Source organism: Heptranchias perlo, chromosome 22 (assembly GCF_035084215.1).
Source record: "Heptranchias perlo isolate sHepPer1 chromosome 22, sHepPer1.hap1, whole genome shotgun sequence".
Lineage (NCBI taxonomy): Eukaryota > Metazoa > Chordata > Chondrichthyes > Hexanchiformes > Hexanchidae > Heptranchias > Heptranchias perlo.
In genome coordinates, this window is record NC_090346.1 from 44,050,709 (window position 1) to 44,078,030 (window position 27,322).

The following is a 27,322-nucleotide window of genomic DNA, read 5'->3' on the forward strand; positions in this document are numbered from 1 at the left end:
ATAACATAGTAAATTATTATTTTAAGGTTTCACGACACTTTTATCCACAGAAGATTTGCTTTCTGCAGTTTACATCCCTTCTTTTACACATATACAAAAAATGTCAAGATAGAAATTATATATGAATAGATTAATGCTCTGAATGATGTTTTGGGCAGATAATAAGTCATTATACAGTCTGCTCAAGATCTAACAGTGAATGTTGGCAGATTATTTGATGGCGGTGGACATCGCCGCCAAGCTGAACTCTCGTTGTCTGACATTCCCCCACACTCACAGGAAGGGAGTTGGATAGTGGTCATAAGTAAAAACTTTGGCTCAGTGGGTAGCTCTCTCCCTCTGAATCAGAAGGTTGTGGGATCAAGTCCCACTCCAGGTAGTTCAGCACATAATCTAGATTGAGACTTCAGTGCCAGTACTGAGGGAATGCTGCACTCTCAGAGGTGCCGTCTTTCAGATGAGATGTTAAACCCAAGATCCCCGTCTGCTCACTCAGGTGGACATAAAAGATCCCATTGCACTATTCGAAGAAGAACACGGGAGTTCTCCCCAGTATTTACCCCTCTAACAACATCATTAAAACAGATTATCTAGTCATTATCTCATTACTGTTTGTGGGATCTTGCTATGCACAAATTGCCTGCTGTGTTTTCTACATTTCAAGAATACTTTATTGGCTGTAAAGTGCGTAGGACACCCTGAGGCCAAGAAAGGCGCTATATATACGAGCTCTTTCTTTCTTTCTTTCCTCCTCCTTTGCTCAGGGGTGTCATTGTAGTTCCCCTACTAGTGCCCTGCCCAAGATCAGCATACTCAGAACAGACTGGGAAGTGATCAAAAGTGTTTCTTGGTCTGTATGACCTAATCACACACCAAGCGGCATATATATCCGCTGAACCACTGGAAGAGCAATTCATCTCTCTTTTTAAATAAGCAGAACTATTTTGTCATCAATGTGGAGGTCACTATTTGAGTTTGCTTCAGATACTTTTTCTGGTACTGGCCACAAAAGTCCATTTCCATGGGTAAGCCCTTGCTCCCTCTTAACCAAAATGTCCCCTTGAACATAAAGGAATCTGGGATAGCGAGGTAAACAATGAGCTAGTTTTGCCATTAAGATATGCACAGGAAATAGTATGGATTAGCATCATACCCTTGTGATCTCTCCGCTGATGGACAAATAACACTCTGACAGACTGATTTTTTTTACACCCCAAAAGCGGGCGCAGATGTGTAACTGAGCGATAAATCAGGCGGCCTAATTTCCACCTATTTTCGGCCCTGCTTATCCATTGGGTGTGCGGCAGGCAGTGGAAGCCTCCGCTATAGGGCTTAGTTTGGTCATTTCTTTGCATCATTGCACACAATTGTATGCAATCAGAAGGAGACTAGTGAACATTGAGACTCTCACTAAAGACCTACTTCAAATTTTCAATGCTGTAAAAATTCAGTGGCTTGGTATTGAACCAGAGCGCTCTCTCTCTCAAAGTTCCAGGTTGCAAACTCAGGTTTGTGAAGAGTTAAAGTTCTGTATCATGAACTTGGGCACTTCTTAATCAGTGATGATAATCTCAAACCAGAGGGAGGCCGAGAGTCCATCTTGCATGTACCCAGCTGCACGAATATGAAGACTTTCTCCTATTAGCTAACCCATAGTAGGGCATATCTGTCAGAACTGCGGAGTCATCTGTAGATCTGAAGAGCCTCCCTGCTACTCAGTTTCATGGTAACAACAGTAACGGGAAAGAACAAGAGGAAGAGGCACATAGAGTGGAAAATGAAAGTAAAAGAGACATACAGCTTGGGTCTGATGCTGTAATTTATGTTTGCTCTATCACACAGAGTTTTAATACTGAATAATGTCTTACTTCTTTATTTTCTCTCCTCCCTTCTAAAGTTCAACATCTGTGTTCGTGTTGTCTTTTGATCAGGATGTTCTGGAACCAAATAACTTAATAAATAAATGTGTTATGTTATATATGGTCCAAAATATTTAAGGCTATAAATTCCAGCCTTATCGGAGGGGAGGGTGGGAGCAAATCCCACGCGATTTCAGCAGGAGAGCTATAATTTGGGACGCAACCCAGATTTATCAGGCTTCCACCCCATGTAAATTCCCCCACAAACTGCGCTCCAGGGGCACGAGCACTTTTTCTTCCACCCCCGCTATGTTGAAAGCTAATTTTGGGATGTGTCTGGGGTATTCCTAGGCTACCCCAGGAATTCTGCCTAGCTCACCCCAATAGGCCCAGCCCATTAGATCTCATTGTTAGCCTATTGAAGACCTCAGAATAATCAACCCCAGAATGAATACTACAGAAGAGATGCCCTATGGGTCAGAGGACAATTTATTAACATTTTTTTCTTGCCGTCCTCTTTGGCCTGATTTGGGCTTTGCCACTCCGATTTCCGCCTCCTCAGCCGGGCTGGTGTGATCAGAGCAGATTCCCACAGCACCGAAGCAACAATAAAAAACAACTGCACCAGCGCTGAAGCTTGCGACTTTGCTTCTAGTCACTGTATCTTCTTTAACAGTTGTGGGAGATCTGTAAAGTGCAATGAGCACAAAACCACTTGTGTGGGCAAACTTAACCTGCCAATGGGCAGAAAGGATGGCAGCCTTTGTTTCTTGGGCAATGTTTATAATGCTGCTGAGGGTGGTGCTGCCCCCAGAGGCACTGATGAAACCCACATCATTAGGTGCGGCCTAGTGCCTCCCAAGGAAGCCGAGCCACCTCATTTATTGCACAGGTTTGTCTCCGTGGTTGAATCTATCATCACCAACAGCAGCAGCAGCACACTATAGAGTAAATGGAGTATAGAATCATAGAATCATAGAAGTTTACAACATGGAAACAAGCCCTTCGGCCCAACATGTCCATGTCGCCCAGTTTATACCACTAAGCTAGTCCCAATTACCTGCACTTGGCCTATATCCCTCTATACCCATCTTACCCATGTAACTGTCCAAATGCTTTTTAAAAGACAAAATTGTACCCGCCTCTACTACTGCCTCTGGCAGCTCGTTCCAGACACTCACCACCCTTTGAGTGAAAAAATTGCCCCTCTGGACCCTTTTGTATCTCTCCCCTCTCACCTTAAATCTATGTCCCCTTGTTATAGACTCCCCTACCTTTGGGAAAAGATTTTGACTTTCTACCTTATCTATGCCCCTCATTATTTTATAGACTTCTATAAGATTACCCCTTAACCTCCTACTCGCAAGGAAAAAAGTCCCAGTCTATCTAACCTCTCCCTATAAGTCAAACCATCAAGTCCCGGTAGCATCCTAGTAAATCTTTTCTGCACTCTTTCTAGTTTAATAATATCCTTTCTATAGTAGGGTGACCAGAACTGTACACAGTATTCCAAGTGTGGCCTTACTAATGTCTTGTACAACTTCAACAGGACATCCCAACTCCTGTATTCAATGTTCTGACCAATGAAACCAAGCATGCCGAATGCCTTCTTCACCACCCTATCCACCTGTGACTCCACTTACAAGGAGCTATGAACCTGTACTCCTAGATCTCTTTGTTCTATAACTTTCCCCAACATCCTACCATTAACGGAGTAGGTCCTGGTCCGATTCGATCTACCAAAATGCATCACCTCACATTTATCTAAATTAAACTCCATCTGCCATTCATCGGCCCACTGGCCCAATTTATCAAGATCCCGTTGCAATCCTAGATAACCTTCTTCACTGTCCACAATGCCACCAATCTTGGTGTCATCTGCAAACTTACTAACCATTCCTCCTAAATTCTCATCCAAATCATTAATATAAATAACAAATAACAGCGGACCCAGCACCGATCCCTGAGGCACACCGCTGGTCACAGGCCTCCAGTTTGAAAAACAACCCTCTACAACCACCCTCTGTCTTCTGTCGTCAAGCCAATTTTGTATCCAATTGGCTACCTCACCTTGGATCCCGTGAGATTTAACCTTATGTAACAACCTACCATGCGGTACCTTGTCAAAGGCTTTGCTAAAGTCCATGTAGACCACGTCTACTGCACAGCCCTCATCTATCTTCTTGGTTACCCCTTCAAAAAACTCAATCAAATTCGTGAGACATGATTTTCCTCTCACAAAACCATGCTGACTGTTCCTAATCAGTCCCTGCCTCTCCAAATGCCTGTAGATCCTGTCTCTCAGAATACCCTCTAACAACGTACCCACTACAGATGTCAGGCTCACCGGTCTGTAGTTCCCAGGCTTTTCCCTGCCGCCCTTCTTAAACAAAGGCACAACATTTGCTACCCTCCAATCTTCAGGCACCTCACCTGTAGCTGTCGATGATTCAAATATCTCTGCTAGGGGACCCGCAATTTCCTCCCTAACCTCCCATAACGTCCTGGGATACATTTCATCAGGTCCCGGAGATTTATCTACCTTGATGCGCGTTAAGACTTCCAGCACCTCCCTCTCTGTAATATGTACACTCCTCAAGACATCACTATTTATTTCCCCAAGTTCCCTAACATCCATGCCTTTCTCAACCGTAAATACCGATGTGAAATATTCATTCAGGATCTCACCCATCTCTTGTGGTTCCGCACATAGATGACCTTGTTGATCCTTAAGAGACCCTACTCTCTCCCTAGTTACTCTTTTGCCCTTTATGTACTTGTAGAAGCACTTTGGATTCTCCTTTGCCTTATCTGCCAAAGCAATCTCATGTCCCCTTTTTGCCCTCCTGATTTCTCTCTTAACTCTACTCCGGCAATCTCTATACTCTTCAAGGGATTCACTTGATCCCAGCTGTCTGTGCATGTCATATGCCTCCTTCTTTTTGACTAGGGCCTCAATCTCCCGAGTCATCCAAGGTTCCCTACTTCTACCAGCCTTGCCCTTCACTTTATAAGGAATATGCTTACCCTGAACCCTGGTTAACACACTTTTGAAAGCCTCCCACTTACCAGACGCCCCTTTGCCTGCCAACAGACTCTCCCAATCAACTTCTGAAAGTTCCTGTCTAATACCATCAAAATTGGCCTTTCCCCAATTTAGAATTTTAACTTTTGGGCCAGACCTATCATTCTCCATAGCTATCTTAAAACTAATGGAATTATGATCACTGGTCCCAAAGTGATCCCTCACTAACACTTCTGTCACCTGCCCTTCCTTATTTCCCAAGAGGAGGTCAAGTTTTGCCCCCTCTCTAGTCGGGCCATCCACATACTGAATGAGAAATTCCTCTTGAATACTCAACAAATTTCTCTCCATCCAAGCCCCTAATGCTATGGCTGTCCCAGTCAATGTTGGGAAAGTTAAAGTCCCCTACTATTACCACCCTATTTTTCTTGCAGCTGTCTGTAATCTCCTTACATATTTGCTCCTCAATTTCCCGTTGACTATTTGGGGGTCTGTAGTACAATCCTATCAAAGTGATCTCTCCCTTCTTATTTTTCAGTTCTACCCATATAGACTCAGTGGGCGAACCCTCGGATATATCCCCTCTCACTACTGCCGTGATGTTCTCCCTAATCAAGAACGCAACTCCCCCTCCTCTCTTACCTCCTGCTCTATCTTTCCTATAGCATCTGTACCCTGGAACATTGAGCTGCCAGTCCTGCCCCTCCCTTAGCCATGTTTCAGTAATAGCTATAACATCCCAGGCCCATGTACCCATCCATGCCCTGAGTTCATCTGCCTTGCCCATCAGACTTCTTGCTTTGAAATAAATGCAGTTTAATCTAGACTTCCCTTGGTCTTTGCCCTGCTTTCTCAGACCATCTGTCCGGTCATGTTTTGTACACTCTCCCTTACTGCCTTTTGTTTCTGTCACCACTTTACTTCCCACTGACTTCCTGCATCAGTTCCCATCCCCCTGCCACATTAGTTTAAACCCTCCCCAACAGCACTAGCAAACACTCCCCCTAGGACATTGGTTCCAGTCCTGCCCAGATGCAGACCGTCCAATTTGTACTGGTCCCACCTCCCCCAGAACCGGTTCCAATGGCCCAGGAATTTGAATCCCTCCCTCTTGCACCATCTCTCAAGCCACATATTCATCCTAGCTATCCTCTCATTCCTACTCTGACTGGTATGAGGTGAAATGCACATTTCAATGGAAAAGAAAATCGGGCAGCGTGTGAAACAGGCGGCTGATTTGCAATTGCCCGTCTTGTGCTCCCGCCCACAACGGATCTGCATCCCATGGTCCCTTAATCCGAGTTCTTTCAGGAATTGCTTGTTTGCTCTCCTGATAACACTCTTAAATCCACTGACTTAATTAGGTCTGAACTTTTGCTCTTTCTGAATACTTTTGATACTCTAGACAGTATCAGATTGATATTGTTAATTCAAAATAAATCATGCCTGTGCTGAGATGTTTTCTCTTTGCTTCCTCATGCAGTCTAATGAAGTCAGTCATGATTTAAGTCAGACAAGTCAGTCTGCACAGATGACTGCAGCAGCTGCTGTTTCTAGGCGACAGTGGTCTCTTCCCACCTTCTGCTGCAAATATCATTTGATCTTTGCAGTTCCAGGGATTAGGATTTTTAATGGCAGTGCACTGACAATCTGGAGGTTTTGTTCCATTATTTGCTACGACTTGTGGAAGATAGACCTCATCATTTGTTGGAAACCAAAAGAGCAACCTGTTGAAAGAAGGGGGTCGGGATGATAAAAAAAAAGTAGTGGCAGGAGAGCTAAAAGAAACATAATACGGTACTGAGGACTGACATTAGAATGATATAATTGCTGCTATGTCATTTCAAAATACTTGCTATAACCACCCAATGTTATTGATGCAAATTTAAAATAATAGCAGACAGTGCTGGAAATGCATAGCTTCCAGTCAGCTTCTGAAGGAGAAAAGGCAAGTAAAGTTGAGTAGGACGCTACCGGTGGAAAGGTCAGAGTGAGAATGGGAGGGGGAGTTGAAATGGAGAGCCACAGAAAGGTCAGGATTATATTTACAGACAGAACCATTCAAGTTCATTTGTGTTTGTATGTGTGTAAAAAAAACAAGAGTTTTCTCTCAATCAACCTGAAAATATTAACTAATGAAAACCCTTAATAATTCTTAATTATTTGAAAAATGTAGGGCAGGTCAAGTGACACACCACCATGCTGCACTACTGGAGAATAAGACACAGACTCATGTCTGTAATTCTCCTCAATTGAATCCAACTTCTCCATGGGGAAGAGGGGCAGAGAGGTTTCCAACTGGTGACCTGATAATTTTGTACAAGGAGAGAAAGGAAATCATGAGCGAGATGGGGGTAATTCCAAGCTCCTCTCATGCACCTCTTACCAGCCAGATCAAGAGAAGCAGAGGGCTGGGAGCAGGCCGTCTGTCTGTCCTCTCAGTGAAACTTAGGAGAGAGAGAATAATTACAAATAATAAATTATGTTAAAAAAGGAGGGCAGAAAAATAATGAAGAAATAAACCTTTGGAATAAATGTTAGTAGTTCAATGAAACTGAAGTACATTGAAAGTGATAAAGAAACACAGATAAACACACACCCTAGGGATGGTTTTAACTATTGGGCCCGATCCCTCTGGCAGGAGGTCTGGTCAGTTTTGGGGGCAGGGCCTCATTAACATGCCGATGGCAAGCTGCACGCCCCAGGCCGGCGCAATATCGGGACAGGCAGGAAGGTATGTCGGGGTCAAGGTGGGGAGTGGGGTTGGGGAGGACGTGGGGTGGCGGCAGTCCATATTATTCTCATGGAGCCTGGAGAAGAACTTCTCTCAGTCCTTTTTCCCTCACAAAAATAACTTTAGGTTTACCTTTATAGGTCCTCTTCCTCTTGACTGCCAGGTTTTACTGAGCGGAGCGCCCATTGCGGACGATCTGCCCAGAAGGCCTCAAAATTGCATTGGGGTCTTACGTACATCACAGGATCCTGATTGGTTTAGATTAATAAGGCTGCTGCCCGATTTGGTGGAAGGCCCGCGGTAAAATGGCGGCAGAGTGAGAACACAGCAGTAAGTCGACCACCTTGATTTTAACTCCACTACTGTCCCGTCTCCATTGAGCGGAGAAGTTTAAATCGCCTCTACTATAATCATAGAATCATACAGCACAGAAAGAGGCCATTTGGCCCATTGTGTCTGTGCCAACTCTTTGAAAGAGCTAAACCATGAGAAACCAGGAGAAGAAATGGGGGGAATTTTAGAAAGTTGAGAGAATCTCCATTGCACATGTTACAATAAGTAGTTTTCCTTAAGGCTGTTAGTATATGCTTTATTTATATTGTCAACCTTCATTTATTTTCCAAGAATGAAAAGGTACAATTTTGTTAAAAAAAACAAAAGAACATCACGATGTTGCAAATTATTATTTTTTTTGTGCAAGGAGTTGGATTGGCTGATGACTTAATGCACTAAATCCGCCAGTCCAGCTAAAATCAGCAGATCTATTAGGGCCTCAGTGTTCACAGGAATGGAGAGTAGTGAGGAGAGACAGAGTGAGCGAGGAGAAGCAGGGAGAAAGATAGAGAGGCCACAAATTAGAGGAACAAGTTGGGATGGAGACATGGAACCAGACAGGAAACAGAAGCAGTTGGGAATAGAAGCATGCAATAAAGTCCCAAGTCCTTGATCCTCTGTCAGTAAATCCAGGTGTGGTATAAATATGATTTTAACTTTCTTAATTCATGGATACGATGTACGTTGTTGGAAAAGTGTAGGGAGCTGAGTATAACCTTGTCCTCACCCAGTATCTACAAAATCAGTTTCCAGCAGAAACTGACTGATTCCCTCCAACCCTCTCCCAGTCCAAGGTGCTAAAGCCATTTAGCACAAACACCAAAAATACAAGGGACTCAGCTTGCAGTGACACTTCATGTTGGTGCAGTGCTTAAAATGGAAATAAATGTAATCCGTACCATTCATTCCATGCATTTTCTTTGTGGAATAAAAAAGGGGCAGGAAGGTCAGGATGTAATTTCAATATTGTGTGTTCCTGGGAGAATGTGATTAATCTGTTTTCAGATGTGTCACTCCTGTAACTCTGCTTTCACAGTCACAGCCATTTTGGGAAATTCTAAAACAGGAAATGTAATGAACCTTTTAGTTAATTTATTTTAATTAGTGGTAAAAAAAAATCAGTGAAACCATTGCAAGTAATATTTTTAGACTTGCTGTTTCTATCCTCTAAACCCTCTAACTCTTCCTAACAGATGTTCGAAACTGGCTGTTTGTGGTTAATGAGGCTCTGCTGTTTTGCAGTGTTGTTTCCTTGAGTGTGTTTTCTGTAAGTGAAATATATTAACTTAGACCCAACTTATACCTACTAAGAACAATACATCTAGATATTAGAAAATAACTTGTTTATTTTAAATACTTAATCAGGAGAGGTGAGGAGAGATTTCTTTTTATGCAGCGAGTTGTTATGATCTGGAATGCGCTGCCTGAAAGGGCGGTGGAAGCAAATTCAATAGTAACTTTCAAAAGGAAATTGGATATATACTTGAAAAGGAAAAATTTGCAGGGCTATGGGGAAAGAGCAGGGGAGTGGGACTAATTAGATAGCTCCTTCAAAGAGCCGGCACAGGCATGATGGACTGAATGGCCTCCTTCTGTGCTGCATGATTCCATGATTCTAGGGTAAATTCCTTGGGCTTAAGCATGTTTCGTTGGAGAAGCTCAGGTGATAATTGAGAAATTAGATATCAAAAAACATAGAGAAAGATCCTACTCCACAAAATTCGAGCTGCATTGAGCAGGGAAACTTCGGTATCAACCAACAGCTCGAGAAGAGAGAAAGTCAGAGAGGGGAGTTATGCCTGGACAGTCTCTGGCACCTCATGACATCCAATATCAGGAGACATTGGCAGAAGCCTAGGACTAGACCACAGGCTGCCCATTGAGCTGTGGGTACCAGGCCAAGTAGATGAAGAACAGGAGATGAAAGTACAGGAAAACAAACAATAAAACTTGTCCCCAAACAAAAAAATATTAAATAAAATAAAAGCTTACTCACAAAACAATGAAGTTATTACAAAAAAAAATTAATTGTACATGTTGTTAAATTTGACTGAGAAACATAAACACAGTACAATAGAATAACATTCCTTCTGGTGCCACTGTGCTGAATTAATAAATTGCAGCAATTTTGATTAAGTTCTAAAGATCTAATTCCACGTCACAGATTGAATTCAGGGCTTGTTGAGCATCTCGTTTCTATTTATTGATGGTACTTCCTGTAGAGTGATGACTGGATAGCTGTTGCCTCCTCCGCTTCTCACCCACTCTCTTTATCTGTGCACTGATGAATGACTGCCACATTAGGCACTGCCAAGTTCCTCTCATACTGCGTGTATTTATTGCCATTAACTTTGGACCTTTTAGATTCGTTCATTTTTCGGTATAGAGAGGTTGAGCACGTATTTGCACCATGGTTTTTCTACGCCTGGTAAGTAAACTATCTCAGCCCTTCCATCGTGATTGGGAAATAGCAGGCAGAAGCCATGTGCTTTGTCATGGGGATTGGGGAGCAGTAAGGTGAGACCCTCGGGGTTACTCTTGAATGCCTCAAGAGGAGCTGAGTTCAAAGTGACATCAACAAGAGGCCGAGAACAAGTCCTTCCAACTAACGTTAGCGTGAGTCCCAGAAAAGGGAGAAAATACTTTAGACGTGTGACTTTCATTCTAAAAAAGAAGAAAATTCTGAGCTCATCACCACGACTTTTCAAGTTATTTTATCACTCCTCCGAGGTTCCCCAAATGACACCACAGCCTCTGAGCCTAGCTCTGTGCCTGTTCTGCTCACGGTCACCAGGAGGCTCTGGAGAGCAGTATTGGCTGATTTGGTGTTACAATTTTGGGTTTTTCCAGAACCATCCTCTATTTCAAAGTTCTTCCAAGCAGACCTTGAGAACCAGAAGCTGCATCCAGTTGTCTACAAGCTACTGTAGCACTTGGAAGAATAAATTTAGATTTATACATGAAACTTTTCCCTTTGGTAAAACCTGCCTGACTTCCTCCCTCAAACACCTGGGCACTGTTCCTGGAAGTAAGTTTCCCTCCCCCACTTGTTTCTTATATATTTCAACAAGAATTTTGCTCCCAGAATTGTATGTGTCTGTGTTTGGGGCAATAGAAGTACGTTCTTGTGTTAACATACTTCTAGACTTCACTGCTGTGCTGTGGAAGATTCTTAAAGGCATCGTATTGATATTTTGAAGGTTGTACTTACAACTTAAATATCCCCCAAACACACACCATGTGCACACAAACACAAGCATGTGCACACAGACACCACTTGCACACACACACGAACACAAAAAACTTCTGTTTTCTATGAGAACATCAATACTCCATGGGCTCGAATTTAGCAGGCCTGCGGGTTCCCAGCGGGTGGTCCTCCGGGAGCGTGGTCAACACGCTCGGCGAAATTAGTGGGTTGCCCGCGTGATCGTAGCAGGCAACCCACTAATAGGAATCAATTACCTGCTCCTCCGGGGTCCACGGCGCTGGCCTGCGCGTCGGTCGGGCTGCGCATGCGCAGTACGATCTGTCAGCTGGAGGCTCTCGAGTTAAAGGGGCAGTCCTTCACTGACAGATGCTGCAACCAATGGAACAAATTGCAGCATGGAGCAGCCCAGGGGGAAGGCTGCTCCCAGTTTAATGATGCCTCACCCCAGGTATCATCAGATGGGGTGAGGAGGAGGGGGAGGACACAGATCTTCCACCCGGCGGGCGGGAGGAAGCGGCCTGCCTCTGCCACCAAGAAGGCCTGGCTCGAGGTGGCAGAGGGTGTCACCTGCGCCACCAACATATGGCCCACCTGCATACAGTGCAGGAGGCACTGCAATGACCGCAGTAGGTCAGCCGCAGTGAGAACACAAAGTCTTTCCCCTACACTCCGTCTGCCACAACACTGCCCCCACCCCACATCTCCTTCGGCACCGCCAACACTGCTCTGTCACATCACCCTTCATACCCACTCAAACCCCATCCTCAACTTACCTCCACCTACTCACCTCGCCAGTACTCATCCTGCCACTAACACGCAACCCAATCCTCATACAATCTCATTGCTCCATCCCATACTCACCCTCTCGTGCATCTCCCTCACGGCCAGCCTCACTCAACCTGCCACCACCTGTGCTGCAGCCACAGGGCATGCATCACATATGTGCAGTAGGCAGCGTAAGGCAAACGTGTCGTGAGCATGAAGGGGGTGCACAAGGGTGTCTGAGGGTTTGTCATGGGTGTTACCTATATTGAATTTCAGAGCAACAAACAGCACACATTATATTGACACCACCACTGCCATGTCTCCGCGAATCCTGTCCGTTGTGTCCAATAATGCCCGCTCCTGGGTATCACTATGAGGACCCACCACTAATGCCACCCATCGTGTTACTGCAGAGTAGGTGCAGGTGTATTTGCAGGGCTCGTCCGCGCAGACGACTGAGAGACATCGGCGGTGTAGCCGGCTGCACCCTGGAAGGATGCGGAGGAGAAGGTGTGGAGGGCAGTGGTGACTTTGACAGCGACAGGTAAGCAGTTGGTGCTGGGGCCAGCCAGGAGCAGCTCGGCATGAAAGAGGCTGCAGATCTCCACGACTAGATGTCGAGCGAATCTGCACCTCCCTGTGCACTGCTGCTCGGAGAGGTCCGGGGAGCTGCGCCTCGGTCTGTGGACCCTGTGGCGAGGCTAGTGCCCTCTGCGATGCGTCTCTCTCTGCGGTAGCCCTCCCTCCTGCTGTGCAGGTGGGCGTGCAACAACACCGTGTTGGGGGGATCCACGTCTCTGCGGCGGACGGCGTGGACTGTGAGGCTGCTGGGGCTGATCATGCTCTTCGTCCTCCGAGGGTGTCCACACACCACCCATCTGGCAGGTGTTGGTCTGAGGGGTTGTGCAGGGTAGGTGGGTGGTTCCTTGGACTGGGGCTGCGGTTTCATGTTGGTCTGTCCTCTGGCTTGGCGGGGGGTGGTGGGGGGCAGGGGTTGCCCTATGTGACGCGGTGGCCTCCTGCGTGGGTGTGGGCTGTCCCCCGTGGAGTGCACCTTGGCACTTGCCACAGGCTGCTGGCTGCAACACGCCTGGTTGGACAGAGACTGTATCCCCCAGTGTGTGAAGCTCACTGCCTTGAACCAAAAATCCCACACTTCCTCTTTTGACAGCTGATTCAGCTCATTAACTGACCTCAACAAGCAAGGTAAGTACTCTCAAGTGGAACCCCGCTGGCTTTAATTGCCTGCGGGATTCCCACCAGCGGGGCTTGCGCGCGCAGCCCCGCACATCAGCGCGGTACCCGGAAGTGGCCGGGATTTCGTCGCGATCTGGTCACGTGACCGGATATCGGGATTTTCCGGGCCCCCCCGCTGGAAACCCGCCCGAAACCCGACGCCAAAATCGAGCCCCATGTGTTCCAACATTTTTTGTTTATATAACTGTGCAATATTCACCAATTTGCACCATTATGTTTCAGAAAAAATTATATAATTATAAATTTAAATGTACAAGAAATACTTTTAATTTGTCATGAATTTACTGGTTGAAAGATCCAGGACGCCACAGCTTTAAATTTCCTTACATAAATTATTTTTTATATATAGTTGCTATTTTGTTCAGAGGAAGGAGTTTGCCAGTATGAATGATTTATGTAATAGGTCAGTGATGTCTTTTCTGTTGTCAACAAAATACCAGCAACTACGACTGCTTGATGTGAATCTAGTTGTATTTGTATAAGTCCCATGGAAAATTATGGGAAATGACCTTAAGACTGACGAAAATTGGACGTGGAAGACTCACAGCCTTTGTGTAATTTCTCAGGGGATCCTGAGCCCTAAGCCATTTGCCATGGGAAAATCATCCATGTTCTCAGAATAAAACTCTGGTATTCAAGGGGACTGTGCACCCAGCAGGTTCCAACATGCACACAGGATGATAAGATAATTCAAATATTCATTTACAGCATATTCATAACCTCTGCAATCTACCAAAAAAAGAGTTACTCATAACAATATTGGTGAAGTTAATCATTTTAAATGTTTAGTAGCTTTCATACAACAACAACTTGCATTTATATAGCGCCTTTAACAAAGAAAAATGTCCCATGGCACTTCAGAGAGGTGTAATCAGACAAAAATGGACACTCAGCCAAAGAAGGAGATATTAGGAGTGACCAAAAGCTTGGTCAAAAGAGGTAGGTTTCAAGAAGGGTCTTAAAGAAGGAGAAGGAGAGGGAGGCGGAGGAGTTCAGGGAGGGTATTTCAGAGTGTGAGGCCTAGACAGTTAAAGGTACGCCCGCCAATGGTGGGGGATGGGATGAGTGATGCACAATAGGCCAGAGTCAGAGGAATGGAGAGTTCAGTGGGGATGGTAATAGTGCTGGAGGAAGTAACAGAGATAGGGAGGAGCGACGCCACGAAGAGATTCAAACACAAGGATGAGAATTTTAAATTGGCGACACTGGGGGATTGGGAACCAATGTAGGTCAGCAAGGACAGGGGTGATAAATGAGTGGCACCTGATGCAGGATATATTACGGGCAGCAGAGTTTTGGATGAGTTGAAGTTTACAGAAGCAAAAGGATGAGATGCTGACTGGGAGAGCATTGGAATAGTCGAGTCTGGAGATGACAAAGGCATGGATGAGGGGCAGATGAGCTGAGGCACAGGGTTGGAGGTGGGCGATGTTACGGAGGTGGAAGTGGGCAGTCTTTATGATGGAGAGTATATGGAGTCTGAAGCTCAGCTCGGGCTTGAATAGACCACTGAAATTGTGAACAGTCTAGTCCAGCCAGAGGCAATGGTCGGGGAGGGGTATGGAATTATTGACAAGGATACGGAGTTTGTGGTGGAGGGCTGAAGACGATGGCTTCAGTCTTCCCAATGTTTAACTCCACAAGCAGACTGATAACACAGAGGCAGTGGTGGGATCGGGAGAGGTAGAGCTGGGTGTCATCAGCATGAACGTGGAAGCTGACCCCATGTCTGTGGATAACGTCACCACGGGGCAGCATGTAGACGGGGAAGAGGAGGGGGCCAAGGACAGATCCTTGGGAGAGTCCAAAGGTAAGAGTTTAGAGGTGGAAAGAGAAGCCATTGCTGGAGCTGCTCTAGCTATGATTTGATAGGCAAGAGTGGCACCAAACAATTACAGTTACAAACGTGGTTGTTAACATATCAGCTGATTGCTGGGGAGAAGATGGTGAACAATGATTAAGCAATAAAATCTGATGGAGAACTGATGTCAGCCTGGAAGGCCTTAATGTTAGGTGCCAACCCTTCTGCTGTTGGTGAAATCGGCAATACAATGGTTAAATAATACCTCCAGCACTTCATGCCCATTTAGGGTTACAATAGTCTGCTGTTGAGGCTCAGTCACTTTCTTGGCATAGGGAGAGCATGCCAAGCATGTCAAACAGTGTTCAGAGCTGCGCCCTTCTGATCATTCTTGATGACTGTGGGTTGCATGGTAATGGGATAGGATCTGCCCTGTTCAGCTGCTGCGAGGAAAGTTATGTATAAGTGTGCGATGACTGTCCCATTTTCTTCATCAGACTGTAAATTACTGACAGAACTAGGGAATCTGTTATAAAAACAGAAAATGCTGGAGAAGCTCAGCAAGTCAGGCAGCATCTGTGGAGAAAGAAACAGAGTTAACGTTTCAGGTTGAAGATCTTTTATCAGAACTGGAAGATGTTAAAAGACTTCAAGTTTTTGAGCAAGTACAGAGCCAGGGAAAGGAGTGGGGGGGAGGGAGAGGAGGGGAGGAAATAACAAAAGGGAAGGTCTGTGATGGAGTAGAGGGCAGGAGTGATTAAATGACAAAAGGGATGATGGTGCAAGGCAAGGAAGGTGGTAATGGGACAGGTTAAGAGAAAAAAGATTGATCAGGAGTAGCCGTAAAAAAAATTTTATTATTCGTTCATGGGATGTGGGCATCGCTGGCGAGGCCGGCATTTATTGCACATCCCTAATTGCCCTTGAGAAGGTGGTGGTGAGCCACCTTCTTGAACCGCTGCAGCAGAACCATTACCAGCACTAGCTGACAGAAAAAATGGGAGCAGTGTTTATGATCTGAAGTTATTGAAATCAACGTTGAGTCCAGAAGGTTGTAAAGTGCCTAAACGAAAGATGAGGTGCCGTTCCTTGAACTTACATTAGGCTTCATTGGAACAGTGCAAGAGGCCGAGGACGAGGACAGAGAGGTCAGAGTACGAGTGCTAAGGGCAATTAAAATGGCAAGCGACTTTTTTTTTTATTCGTTCATGGGGTGTGGGCGGCGCTGGCGAGGCCAGCATTTATTACCCATCCCTAATTGCCCTTGAGAAGGTGGTGGTGAGCCGCCTTCTTGAACCGCTGCAGTCCGTGTGGTGAAGATTCTCCCACATTGCTGTCAGGAAGGGAATTCCAGGATTTTGACCCAGCGACGATGAAGGAACGGCGATATATTTCCAAGTCAGGATGGTGTGTGACTTGGAGGGGAACGTGCGATGGTGTTGTTCCCATGTGCCTGCTGCTCGTGTCTTTCTAAGTGGTAGAGGTCGCAGGTTTGGGAGGTGCTGTCGAAGAAGCCTTGGCGAGTTGCTGCAGTGCAGCCTGTGGATGGTACACACTGCAGCCACTGTGCGCCGGTGGTGAAGGGAGTGAATGTTTAGGGTGGTGGATGGGGTCCCAATCAAGCGGGCTGCTTTGTCCTGGATGGTGCTGAGCTTCTTGAGTGTTGTTGGAGCTGCACTCATCCAGGCAAGTGGGGAGTATTCCATCACACTCCTGACTTGTGCCTTGTAGATGGTGGAAAGGCTTTGGGGAGTCACTCACCGCAGAATACCCAGCCTCTGACCTGCTCTTGTAGCCACAGTATTTATATGGCTGGTCCAGTTAAGTTTCTGGTCAATGGTGACCCCCAGGATGTTGATGGTGGGGGATTCGGCGATGGTAATGCTGTTGAATGTCAAGGTGGGGTGGTTAGACTCTCTCTTGTTGGAGATGGTCATTGCCTGGCCCATGTCTGGCACAAATGTTACTTGCCACTTATCAGCCTAAGCCTGGATGTTGTCCAGGTCTTGCTGCATGCGGGCTCAGAATGCTTCATTATTTGAGGGGTTGCAAATGGAACTGAACACTGTGCAATCATCAGCGAACATCCCCATTTCTGATCTTATGATGGAGGGAAGGTCATTGATGAAGCAGCTGAAGATGGTTGGGCTTAGGACACTGCCCTGAGGAACTCCTGCAGCAGTGTCCTGGGGCTAAGATGATTGGCCTCCAACAACCACTACCATCTTCCTTTGTGCTCAGTATGACTCCAGCCACTGGAGAGTTTTCCCCCCGTTTCCCATTGACTTCAATTTTACTAGGGCTCCTTGGTGCCACACTTGGTCAAATGCTGCCTTGATGTCAAGGGCAGTCACTCTCACCTCACCTCTGGAATTCAGCTCTTTTGTCCATGTTTGGACCAAGGCTGTAATGAGTTCTGGAGCCGAGCGGTCCTGGCGGAACCCAAACTGAGCATCGGTGTGCAGGTTATTGGTGAGTAAGTGCTGCTTGATAGCACTGTCGACGACACCTTCCATCACTTTGCTGATGATTGAGAGTAGACTGATGGGGCGGTAATTGGCCGGATTGGATTTGTCCTGCTTTTTGTGGACAGGGCATACCTGGGCAATTTTCCACATTGTCGGGTCATGCAGGGCAGGGTCAGGCCAGGGTCACACCTGCGAACAGAGCGGAGGTGTTCAGCAAAGTGATCACCCACTCTGCATTTGGTCTCCCCAATGTAGAGGAGACCGCAATGTGTACAGTGGATACAGTATACTAAATTGAAAGAAGTACAAGTAAGCCGCTGTTTCACCTGGAAGAAGTGTTTGGGGCCCTGGACGGTGAGAAGGGAGGAGGTGAAGGGGCAGGTGTTGCATCTCCTGCGCTCGTATGGGAAGGTGCCATGGGGAGGAGAACAGGTGTTGGGGGTGATAGAGGAGTGGACTAGGATGTTGCAGAGTGAGCGGTCCCTTCGGAATGCTGAAAGGGGAGGGGAAGATGTGTTTGGTGGTGGGATTGCACTGGGGTGGCGGAAATGGTGGAGGATGATACGTTGAATATGGAGGCTAATGGAAGGTGGGGGCAAGGGGGACCCTATCATGGTTCTGGGAGGGAAGGGAAGGGGTGAGGGCAGAAGTGTGGGAAATAGGACGGACATGGTCGAGGGCCTTGTCGACTACAATGGAGGGGAATCCTTGGTTGAGGTTGTTATGTATATTGTGTAACTGGGTTTATTCTGTACTATCTTTCAGATGAGACGTTAAACCAAGGGCCCGTCTGCCCTTGCAGGTGGACGTAAAAGATCCGACGGCACTATTTGAAGAAGGGGAGTTCTCCCCGGTGCCCTGGCCAATATTTATCCTTCAACCAACACCTTAAACAGGTCATTTGACTCATTGCTGTTTGTGAGCTGTGCATAAATTGTCAGCCGTGTTTCCTATATTACTATACTTCAAAAGTACTTAATTGGCTGTAAAGCACTTTGGGACATCCTGAGGTTATGAAAGGTGCTGTATAAATGAAGTCTGTCTTTTCTTTCTCTCTTTCTTTATCTCTCTCTCTTTCTCTGTAAGCTGTGGTGTTAGCTTGGCTCAGTGGGTAGCACTCTTGCCTTTGAGTTGGACGTTGTGGGTTCAAGTCCACTCTCTAAAGATTTGAGCACAAAATCTAGGCTGACACTTCAGTGCAGCAGTGAGGGAGTGCTACACTGTCAGAGGTGCCATCTTTTGGATGTGACGTTAAACTGAGGCCCCGTCTGGCCTCTCAGGTGGACGTGAAAGATCCCATGGCACTATTTCGAAGAAGAGCCGGGGAGTTCTTCCCGGTGTCCTGGCCAATATTTATCCCTCAACCAACACCTAAAAAACAGATGATCTGGTCATTATCACATTGTTACTTGTGGGACCTTGCTGTGTGCAAATTGGCTGCCGTGTTTCCTACGTTACAACAGTGACTACACTTCAAAAGTATTTCATTGGCTTTGGGATGTCTTGAGGTCGTGAAAGGCACTATATAAATTCAAGTCTTTCCTTAAATACATAAGGACAACGGATGAACGGACACCGCGCAACAATCGCCAAACAGGAGGGTTCCCTCCCAGTCGGGGAACACTTCAGCAGTCATGGACATTCATCCACCGACCTTCGGGTAAGCGTGCTCCAAGGCGGCCTTCGAGACACACGACAACGCAAAATCGTCGAGCAGAAATTGATAGCCAAGTTCCGCACCCATGAGGACGGCCTCAACCGGGATCTTGGGTTCATGTCACGCTACACGTTACCCCACCAGCGAACAAATGTTATCTGTTTTTAATATAACGGGTCAGTTGCTGTCTTTTCTATGTTTCTACCTCTCTATCTCTGTTTTTTTTTGTTTGTTGTTTTTTTTTGGTGATTTGTATATTCTGTGAGACCTGGCAGGTAACACCTGTCTGTCTGCACACTGATTGCCTTGGCAACGGGCAGTTGAAAAAACTGTCTGTACTCACCAAGCATTGTTCTGTGAATTATAAATGCAATTTCATTTCGAGGATTTCATTTTCACATCGTTCACCTGACGAAGGAGGAAGCCTCCGAAAGCTTGTGAATTTAAAATAAAATTGCTGGACTATAACTTGGTGTTGTAAAATTGTTTACAATTGTCAACCCCAGTCCATCACCGGCATCTCCACATCATAAATACATTGACTGCTATGCTTAGTCAACAACTCCATTATCGTTGTATCACGCGACTATCAGGATGGTAGAAGGCAAACTCGATGGTCTTTTGTCGTCTAACAATTCCTATGTATGATGTGGAGATGCCGGTGATGGACTGGGGTTGACAAATGTAAGGAATCTTACAACACCAGGTTATAGTCCAACTGTTTTATTTGAAAATCACAAGCTTTCGGAGGCTTTCTCCTTCGTCAGGTGAGCAAGTAGTACATGCTGAAAAAATGCACTTACGATTTGACTAGAATCTTTGCACTATCTTTACAATGTTGCTAAGACATGGTGATCAGAGGAGATCTTTCACCATTGCTGGTTCACAGTGGAACTTTACTCTGCCGTCTGGCCTCTGCTGTACCTGCACTGTACCTAGTGGGACAGCACTGACATTCCTTGCCTTGATGAGCACAACAACAAAAACACCCAACATAAGAAGAAATCTAAATTTCGAAACTAAAGAGGGTTTGTTTTATATAAAATAATACCTGCTGTTGTTAGAAATAAATAACTTCTTGGAAAGTGCAAGAAGCCTTTTCTGAGCGTATGGTGAAGTACAGTATGTTCTGTACTTGCAACAACAAAGACAAATAGTTTATTAAAAATACAAAGATTCTCAGTCATGATTTGTTTCTTTATCTGGCTGGTCCCTTCCTCCTGTAAACAGAACTATTGGAGTGAGTCTTTATTCTCCTGCCTTTAATCATACATCTTGTTCAAGTGATGAAGGATTAATCTGCCAGAACAGAGTAGCTGAATTCTCCATATCACTAGTTTGAGAATTGCATTTCTAAAGCCAGAGAGCACGTTTGTTTCTGCCAAAAAAAATAACTCCCTGACCAGTTCCATTGATTTTATCATGTCTGATTAAAAATATCTCCTTTCCTTGCACGTTCTAATTGTCTTCCCTCCTGTCTCAAAGGTAATGATTCATGCTGATGCATGCTTCTATGGTCGCTGCCTGCCTTCTTATATCTCAGTCAAGGATATCCATTCATAGGGCAGTCTGGGTGGCGAATGATCCAGACTCTTTGGCCATGCGTACAACACAGCCTGATACTGTCCTCACCCAACATCTGGAGTGGCAATTCTGGTTGATTTTTTCTTTTTCCTAGCCTGAGGACACTGAGGAAATTGCCCTGGTTACAATCTTCCCCCATCAGTTTGACTCAATACCAATCTGGGGTGGTTTGTGTCATCGAAGGAACCCTGCAGTGGTTTTTATTACTGTTCGCACTTTAAATTGAAAATTAACTTCGAATCAGGTTTAAAAGTCCTTTAAGCTGTATTGCAAACACCCAGCAATCCATTAATCCTGTGACTGAATTACAAAAATGACATTATAAAACTTTAACATTAAATGTTCCATTTAACATGAATGTCAGCTTATTAAATGTGCAGATTAAACTCATATGCATTAAAGGCCAGACTGCAATGATTTCAATCTATTCCTTGTTAGAAGTGACTGCTTTCTGTTAATCCTTAAAAATTCCAATCATGGGCTTTATTATGGGATTAGAATTAGCAGTCTGATGAATATATAAAAAAGTATTTGTGCTCCAGGCTGCTTAATATGTTTTGCCTATTAAACCCCCATGGAGTGCAAGATGAAGGCAATATTTCCAGCACCTTTTTAGCCATGTGCTGTTACTGGTTCATTTAAGATTATCTTTTGCAGAAAATGATCCTCATAGAACAAACCCCTCTTCTTGTAAGGCTGCCATTATTGTTTTGTGCCTTTTGTGTTTAATATGATTCCCTTTTGTTAATGCCTAAGTGATTGTGCTAATGCATTGTAAAGGAGATGCTATTGTTTGAAGCCCATAGCTATTGGCATTGTAACCCTGCATTCACAAAAGGTATTAACACCGTTTATTTTCATGTAAATTGGTTAATTCAAAAAGAATTTACATTGTATGATTTCCCTACAGTTTGCTGAATACTGTTCTGGGCCATTTAAACACGTACCCCTACTGGCACTACTGGCATAAACATTTTAACCTTGCTGGGGTCTGACCAAGGCTCTATACCACTCACCTGACGAAGGAGATAATCTCCGAAAGCTTGTGATTTTCAAATAAAACTGTTGGACTATAACCTGGTGTTGTAAGATTCTTTACATTTGTCTATACCACTGAAGCATAACTTCCTCCCCTTTGTAATCCAGCCCCCCTTGCGACAAAGATCAACATTCCATTAGCCTTTTTGAGTGACTTCTCCTGGGTTTATACCATGTCCTGCTGCATTAATCTATGTGAATTTGCATTGGTGGATTGAACGCATCTGACCTGTTTATACTGCTGATTCTTGGCAGGGTAGATCTGTGAGTGTAGTTTCTTTCTGGTTATGCCTGGATGTGTCCATTCACATGCTAGACACTACAATATCTACAGTGTGTATGAGTATAACAGTGATGACACTCCAAAAGTAATCCATTGGTTGTAAAGTGCTTTAGGACGTCCTGAGGACATGATAAGCCAGTTCTTTCTTTCTTTACATTGCTATTTTTACTGGACTGAAGTACACGTGTCATCTATTTTTTCTTCCTTTGTGTAGCACTTTACGCTTGTCTGCCATTGTTCTGCCTACTGGCATAAAAATGTTAACCTTGATGGGATCTGACCATGGCTCTATACCACTGAAGCATAACTTCCTCCCCTTTGTAATCCAGCCCCACTTGAGACAAAGGTCAACATTCCATTAGCCTTTTTGATTGATTTTTGTACCTTTTTGTATCAGCTTATAGGAAAAACTATACCTGCTCTTGAAGTTCCCTGACTGCGGAAGAGGGAATGGGAACAGGTGAGATGACCCTGTGAGAGGCAGTCAGAAGCAAGTGCAGGTCTTTTAGAGAACAATGCAGGAGTAAAAACAAAGGGTTCAAAAGGCATTTCCAAGCTGCAGAAATCACTGAATAAAGTTTCCAGACTCTTCAAGCTCACAAACTCCTCACTGCCACCTTTAATCGGGTGATGCTGACAGCTGTTGCTATTCATAAATCTCAGTCTGTTACCTAGAGTGCGATAGCAGTGTAAAGCAAGGAACTCACAGCTGCTCTTACACTCTGACGTATTCAAATGAGGCCAGTAGGGACTCAACGAGCAGATCATGGGAAGGTTCAAATAGCAGGAAGAAACTCTGGGGCAGCATCTTAAAGGCACACATGCAGAACTTCGATCCAAATTTCATCACTAAATAAATTCTCTGCACCATTTAATCACCATTAATGCACTGAAAACGACAACAAACTTCACCCCCGCCCTAAATTTAACTGACATTGACTTCTGTGATATCAATACATTGTCACATCCATTGTTTCATTCTACATGTACAGTGCTGCACATTACTGTACCGAAAATCAGCCGGCTTGGGCGTCGAGCCGCTCCAGAGGAAGGTCCTGGGAGGGGGTCAGGAGAATGGGAGGGGAGGCGAGCAAGGGCTGGCCCCATGGTATTGCTGTGGAGCCGCGAGGAGCAGAAGTGGTCCACATCAAGGTAAGTTAAAGCCGCAAAACTTGCCTCTTCGTCAGCGACATCCAGTGGTCCCTTTAAGGACTGCTCGGTAGGCTGCCATAAACTTGGAAAACCGGAGTGGAACATGTGTCAAGTTTTTGCCCAATTTGGCACCGGGGTCTTGGAACATAGGAACAAGAGTAGGCCATTCAGCCCCTCGAGCTTGTTCCATCAATTAGATCGTGGCAGATCTGTATCTTAACTCCATCTACCCACCTTGGTTCCGTAACCCTTAATACCCTTGCCTAACAAAAATCTATCAATCTCAGTTTTGAAATTTTCAATTGACCCCCAGCCTCAACAGTTTTTTCGGGGAGAGAGTTCCAGATTTCCCCTACCCTTTGTGTGAAGAAATGCTTCCTGACCTCACCCATTAACGGCCTAGCTTTAATTTTAAGATTATGCCCACTTGTTCTGGACTCTCCCACCAGAGTAAATAGTTTCTCTCGATCTACCCTAATAGACATGAGGCCTCTAATTAACATATTTAAATGATCTAAGGCCTGTTTCAGGAGGGCAACCTGGGCGACTACCCGATCCAAAATGGTGACCGCCGAACTTTGGGTGCAGATCGGGCACAGGAGATTCTTACCCAACTTTGGTGAGTTTTTCCCTCATTTTACACCCGAAAAATGGGCGAAATGAGGTTGGATTTCTCCCCTATTATCTTTTCATTTTCTGTTTCTTTCGGTGCTGTATTCCTACAATGCACAGTAACCATTCACTGAAGCGAGTGGCAGTTTAATGTGACATGGTCATTTTTAATAAAAAAAAATCTGAAAATGATAATAAATGATACTGGATGATGCATAAAATGAGGATTGAATTCCTCAGTAGCATAACTAATCAGGCACTAAGAGAATGTTCAGTCGCATTTAAGAGTCGTTATGAATCACCGTTTATTTTCAGCTAAAGTGGATTAAAAGCAAATCTGTACAATAGCTGCTTCCTCAGAAATGTGTCCAAAAGTACTTCATCTTCCATATTTTACTCTTCTCAAATGGGAATTGCTGGATTTTTTCTCTCCCTTTGAATATTAATACCTTATGGCCATGTATAATAATGGGAACATAGGAACAGGAGTAGGCCATTCAACCCCTTGAGCCTGATCCGCCATTTAATTAGATCATGGCTGATCTGTATCTTAACTCCCATCTACCCGCCTTGCTTCCATAACCCTGAATACCCTTGCCTAACAAAAATCTATCAATCTCAGTTTTGAAATTTTCAATTGACCCCCAGCCTCAACAGCTTTTTGGAGGAGAGCGTTCCAGATTTCCACTCCCCTTTGTGCGAAGAAGTGCTCCCTGACATCAACCCTGAACAGCCTAGCTCTAATTTTAAGGTTATGCCCCCTTGTTCTGGACCCTCCCACCAAAGGAAATCATTTCCCTTTATCTACACTATCGAATCTATTAATCTATTAACCTAACCACCTCGATTAGATCACCCCTCATTCTTCTAAACTCAAAGGAATACAAGCAAACTGTCCTCATAATTTAACCCTTTTAACCCCGGGATCATTCTGGTGAATCTGCACTGCACCTCCTCCAAGGCCAATATATCCTTCCTGAGGTGTATTATTATTAAAAAATATTATTATTGACTTGAGATAGGATCTGTCCTAGGACAGAACACAATGGGTGGATGGACTGTAGGGTTTCACTAGTTCACAATCACTTCTTCACACAAAGGGTAGTAGAAATCTGGAAAACTCTTTCCCCCAAAAGGCTGTGGATGCTGGAACAGTTGAAGCCTTGAAGACTAAGATCAATAGATTTTTGTGAGGTAAGGGTATCAAAGCATATGGAGCAAAGTCAGGCAAATGGAGTTGAGGTACAGATCAGCCATTGTTTAATTGAATGGCAGAACAGGCTCGAGGGGCTGAATGGCCTACTCCTAGTCCTATGTTCCTAAGTCTCACATATGAGATTCTTGATCGACTTACTTCTTGTGTGTATTGAGGTGAGGTACTTGACTAAAGGCCTCATAGATACTCTGACTATGATGTGGAGATGCCGGTGATGGACTGGGGGGTTGACAATTGTAAACAATTTTACAACACCAAGTTATAGTCCAACAATTTTATTTTTAATCCCGTGGGATTAAAAATAAAATTGTTGGACTATAACTTGGTGTTGTAAAATTGTTTACAATACTCTGACTAAGCAGAGGAATAAATTGCTTGCTTGTGTTACCTCATATGGGATGGTCAAACGATACCCATTAACAGAGCAAGATGCAAGAGCACATCTGTCAATGGGAAAATGATTAATTATTACACCGTGCACTGGTCATTCTATATAACTCTGACTGGATGAAGTGTGCCTTTGTGTCACATTGCAGCTGTAATCACACAATAAACTCAGTTGGCAGTGAATAAACACCTTTTCTTCAAAAAGACACCTGACAGGTCTTGCTGTTCCCAGCAACAGATACATTTGTTACTGGTTTGCACTTTAAATATTTATTTATGATAACAAATCCAATTAAACAAGCTGTAATATCAAGAATATAAAGCAACCTGGTAACTGAACCAGAAATTACCCTGTTGTAATTATCTCACAGATACTGTGAGGCTGAGACACTATGAACACAGAGCCATCTAGTGTGCACACACTACAAATTCAGTTCATCAAACTCTGTACAAAAACAACAACTTGCATTTATATAGCGCCTTTAACGTAGTAAAACATCCCAAGGCGCTTCACAGGTATGTAATTGGACAAAAAAATTGACTCCGAGCCAAAGAATGAGATACTGGGACAGATGACTAAAAGCTTGGTCAAAGAGGTAGGTTTTAAGGAGCACCTTAAAGGAGGAGAGAGATGTGGAGAGGCAGAGAGGTTTAGGGAGGGAACTCCAGAGTATAGGGCCTAGATGGCTGAAAGCATGGCCGCCAATGGTGGGGCAAAGGAAGTAGGGAATACACAAGAGGTCAGAGTTGGCCCATTATGACTTTGGCAGCTCTTCGCTAGATGCAAAGTTAACATTTTTCTTTGACCTAAATTCATAGGTAAGTTGGATACGCTGCACAGCAAATTGTTCAGAACCTTCAGGGGAGCAAAGAACAAAATTGGTGGTGGTGGCGGGAGGGGAAATATAAAATAAATAGCTTTGAATGTTTTTCAGTCTGATGTAACCTTGAACACATGCCTAGACCCTGTGGTTTTACACAATTTACTTCATCAGCCATGAAAACCAGTTGACAACTTTATTACTGATGGGTAATCATGTTGACTCACCCACAGAAAACAGTTCTGTGTGCCATAGTACTGCTGGCAATCCTTTATTCAAATAACTTTTATTTATTCACTGACATGTTAAATGTTGAGTTCCTCAGATATTGCAAACAACAAAATAACCGGCAGTTTTATTATATATATAAATTAAAGTGCCAGTGATGATGAGCTAAAAGACATTAAGGTGATCATTCATAAAACGCTTGAGGTTGTTACTATATGGATTCTGTTTATTGCTTTGTTAAGTCTAGCGTGCCAATGTATAATCAATCTGCATCTCACAATATTAAGCTTACTTGGAATTTGCTTAATCTCATTTTTATTCATTTGTGAGAAGGCGTCGATGGCTGAAATAAAAGAAAAACTCAATGTGATCCAGCAGGCTGCAGATATTGTGCAAACACGTTAATCCCAGGAAGAATAAATCAGACTACTGACAGCCTGATGGGATGAATGATTTGTGGTTCCGCGAGGATCCAGCTGTGCGCTGTCAGGGCCCACCAACTAACAACACCTTACTCGGCACAAAGAAATAGGGAAAATCAAGCCCCTTTTGAATTATTTAATCCAGACAGAGCCACAGGTCTCGAGCACATTTGGGAACAACACTGCTGTGACTTTTGCTCAATTCTGTGATGTTTCGCAATCAGCTGCATCCCACCGAGATTGATTACAAAAATATCCTTGGTAGGGATATTGCTAGTTTAATTTTTAATTTCTGGAATGCTGTGAAGTGATTAGTAATTACACTATGTAGCAGAAAAATGGGGTGTCAAAAGAAATTCATTTTATACATACAAGAATCACCACATAGCAAAGTATTTAATTTTTCCACTTTCATCCAAAACATTCTGTATGTTTTGACCCCTGTTCCATTTAGTGTGGAGAAAATGGG